Below are 4,526 nucleotides of genomic sequence, written 5' to 3'. Positions count from 1 at the left end.
TATATACACATATATTAAACATTGCTCTTGATGATTACTACATATACATTTCTATTAGGAATTACCTCATGGATGTTTCAAACCACAGGGTATACATATGTTCAGATTTATAATGGCACATACAAAAATGCTTAAAATATCCACTTTTTGCTTTTTATTTATTTGAGGTTTTTATCTTCATCTTTCTCTCTCTGGAATACAAATTTCATGAGAGCTGGGTTTTTCCCTCTCTTGTTCACAGCTATGACAGATGAATGATAGAAGAATGAATGAATGAATGAATGAATGAATGAGAACGTTGTATCTCAAGGACACAGAATTCTATTAATCCCATTCCTTAAAATCCTGAGGTCTAGTGCACAAAATTAAAGGTGTAACTCTAAAAAAGTTCATTACTTACCCGAGTCCCAGAACTTTCATCTACAAATTTGGACTCAGAAGTGCTTCTTTAGTTATGAGATTGTTAGAAGATGATGAAATTTACAAAGCACATAAGGTTTTAAGTTTTTGAAAGAGATGGAAAAATATGATTATGTTTCTATAACAGTAATTAAAAATACTGAATCAACAATTTAATAAAGTCACTCATTTGATTCATGGGTTAATTCTTTGTATAATCATATGATACACTGAACATATGTCATATGCCTGTGTCAGTGGGAACCATAGATCTGAATCATGACTTATCTGCTGTTACTTGGCTGACATATACTTAACTTTGATCATCCTGTGGCATTATCTGAAAGTGCTTTTAGTGTCTATTCAGACAACCTTCTGGTAAATTTCTACACCCCATGGAAATCTACTTCAGGTGAATAAAGCTCTCATGATGCCTTCTCTGGGCAATGTCCTTTGTTCTCAACCATCAATTTTAACTCATCTGACCAATCAACAATATTCTGGATGCAAACAAAAGTTAAATACTGTCTTTTTACCCAAATGGAAAGCACCTAATGGCTACCATATATACAATGACTGAGAACATTATTTATGACTCTTCCACACCCCCTGACAAATTTGAACAAATAGGTAGCTGCACCAAGTTTCCTTCTAAAAGGCTTGGTCAGTATATTGCTCAGAGAAAGTACAAAAGATGATAATACTCTTAAATTTAGCTTGTGAACTAGATTTATACAATAGTGTCACAATGTGTCCATAGATTCATTCTCCACTGGGAGTGTTTTTTTTTTTTTTTTTTTAATTTGTGTTTCTGGAAACATGGGCACTTATTTAAATACAAATGAAGAGGCAGGAAAAAATGAAAATATGAAAGACAATAAAAATAAAATAAAGGATAAAGTAAGGGAGACTTTCTTTTTTCTTTTTCTGCACAAACCCTTCTATTCAGTTTAATCCTTCACTGATAGTAAGATCATACTGACCACAGTCTCCCATTCACCACTCACATGAGATATAACCATCAAAAGTCGTCTCCTGACACTTTTTTTGAAGACTTGAATTTCCCCAAGGCCCGCCTCAGAGCCCCAGTTACGTCCTTGTTCCTCAGACTGTAAATGAGGGGGTTCAGCATGGGTGTGAGGATGGTATAGAACACAGAGAGAACTTTGTCCTGAGTTGGTGTGTGATAAGAGTGAGGCAGCATGTATGTGTACATGGCTGCCCCATAGAACAAGGTCACCACGGTCATGTGAGATGAGCAGGTAGCAAATGCTTTCTTTCTCCCCTCCACTGAGCTCATGCGGTGGACTGTGGTCAGGATTCGGGCATAGGAAGCAATCACCACAGAGAAAGGAATCAGCAGCATCAAAACACAGCACACATACATCACTGTCTCATAGAGTGCTGTGTCTGCACATGCCAACTTCAAGACGGCGGGGGCCTCACAAAAGAAATGGTTAATCTTACGGGAGCCACAGAATGGAAAACTCATGGTGATGGGGGTTAAGAGAAAGCCATCCAAAGAGCCCCCAAACCAGGATCCTCCTATGATCATCCAACAGACCCTGCGGCTCATGAGGACAGGGTATCTCAGAGGGTTGCAGATGGCCACATAGCGGTCATAGGCCATGAGACCCAACAGAAAGAATTCTGCTCCTACCAGGGTGAGATAGAGGAAGTGCTGAGCTGTGCACCCCACAAATGAGATGGTTCTTTGGCCCAACATATAATCGATCAGCATCTTGGGCACAATAGTGGAGATATACATCATGTCAATGAAGGAGAGCTGACTGAGAAGGAAGTACATGGGAGTGTGGAGGCGTGAGTCAGTTCGGATAAGGAAGATCATGATCCCATTAGCCATTAGCGCAGTAAAGAAGATGACAGTAATGATGGCAAAAAGAAATCCTGAAGTGTCTTTTCTGTTGAACAGTCCCATTAAGGTAAAATCTGTAGAGGATGTGTTATGTTCTTTCACTGATCCCATCATGATGTTTATATAACCTATAATCTTACAAATAAAATAATACCATCACCAGGGAATGAAAATGTCAACATTTGGATTGATTATTAGCCAATGAAATTCTAACATCTGAGAGAAGACATTAATATTTTCTTGGTATTGATATCCAGAAAATCATTTATTCAAGAAGTTTTTACATATAATATATCATTTTAAATAAAATACACTTTAATTAATAGGATAAGATTATGTCAGCAGATACTGTAGTAATATAGTGGTACATGTAGTGTGGAAGAATGAACATCCTGCCTAACTCATTATCTAGAGCATTTGAACTATGCAACATACAAATATGGTTATATGTGTGTGTGTGTTTGTGTGCATGTGTATATGAGAGAGAGGTATTAAGAGAGAGAGAAAAAGACAGAGAGACAACATGAAACAACTTGTTTATGTTGTTAATTGTCTTTCAAGTAGGTTCTGACTCATAGAGAAACAGTGTAGAGTTTCTGAAAAGTATTTGGTGAGTTTGAACCACCAACCTTGCTGTTTAAATCGACCTTTCAGACCAGTGCATTACCCAGAAGTGCTACACCAGTACTTAAATTAAGTGAATTCTTATCATGATCAGCATCACCATCTCCTAAAAATGATCAGAATTGGATGAGGATAGTCTATCTCTGGCTTTTTGTTTTGTTTTGCTTGGGTAAACTGAGGGCAGGAATGATTCAGCTTTAGAATTCTTGCCTTCCATGATGGAGGCTTAGGTTTAATTTCTGGTTGATGCACCTCATATGCAGCCAATGCTTATCTGCAGTGGGAGGCTTGCTTGCTATGATCCTGAACAGGTTTCAGGGAAGTTTCAAGATTAAGATAGACTAGGAATAATGTCCTGGAAAATGACTTCTGAAATCAGCTAATATAAGTCCTGCAAACCTCTACTGTCTGATCTGCAACTGATCAAGAGAGGATCAAATAAAATGTTACGTCTTGAACTACTGTTTTTTAATTGTAAAGCAATTGTTGTTGAGCTTTTTACAATTTATGGTGACTCCATATGTGTCAGAGTGCAGCTGTACCCCATAAGTTGGTTTGTTTTTTATACTTTTTTATAGTGAATTGAGTGAAGGCTTACTGAACAGATCATCAGTTTTACATTCAAAAAAGCATACAATTTGTTTCATTTCAATTCTCAATTGGGTTTTGTGAAGTAGATTGCCAATTCTTTCTTCTGAAACACCTCCAGTATTTCAATTAACAACTGAGTGCATGAACTATTTATATCACACAGGAACACTTTTTTAACAGTAAAACCAAATTGTTTTTTGTGCTAGTCATTTGTTTTTGGTAATTTTAGAATATCTGGTGACAGAATACATAAAAATTCCCAATATCGTATACAATTTCATTTTCATTTACAACCTGTCTTATTTCCATTTGGCATTTCCTAATTCCCATTTCTAAAGAGAAGAATGCTTACCAATTTAAGGAGTAGCCTAACTATTAGTAATATTTATACTGCTTCTCTTATGCCCATGTTTAGCCTTAAATGTTCTAACACCCTACTAGCAAAAGGTAGAAGTTAGTTTCTTCTGCTAATCTTAAATCATTTTCAATCTTTTGCTTTTCTATTTCTTTTTTTCCTACCTGGTTTTCTAATACTAGAAATAATAAAGAAAAACTCTGCAAGCTTTACCTTTAAGTAACTGACTGCCTTTACCCTCATGTTTGCATATAAAAAGTCTCGTTTGTCAAGAGCAAGTTTCTTTGATCAAAAACTGTGATTCTAAATCTAACTTTTGGTTATGTCTATTATTGGGGCTATATTATGAGAAAGACATTCACTCTCTGAATTTCTAATGGCCACAGATTATGCTGTTTTACTATTGTTTAACTATAAAAATCAGAGAACTTCTGAATAATTTTGTGACTTTATAGAGGAAACTATTTATGAAATAATATAGTAGACATACCTGAAAACAAATGTAGAGTCAGATTAATGAGTTCCTTTCCTGGTCATGGAAAATAGTTCAATTATCTTGGACTTCTCTTTAAACTCTCTGAGCCTCACATTCTGTCTATATTATATTATGTTAACATTATGTAACATTCAGGAATACTCTAAAGATCGAATGAAAATTCAGAGTAACAAATGAAAATATTT

General features: G+C 35.7%; 1 pseudogene; it reads right to left on the bottom strand.

The window, feature by feature from the left end:
• Positions 1 to 1,420: 1,420 nt before the first annotated feature.
• Positions 1,421 to 4,088, bottom strand: LOC102822826 (annotated as a pseudogene).
• Positions 4,089 to 4,526: the final 438 nt, after the last annotated feature.

Source organism: Chrysochloris asiatica, unplaced genomic scaffold (assembly GCF_000296735.1).
Source record: "Chrysochloris asiatica unplaced genomic scaffold, ChrAsi1.0 scaffold00441, whole genome shotgun sequence".
NCBI lineage: Eukaryota > Metazoa > Chordata > Mammalia > Afrosoricida > Chrysochloridae > Chrysochloris > Chrysochloris asiatica.
Note: the sequence above shows the minus strand (reverse complement) of the source record. Positions and strands in the feature narration are given on the sequence as shown.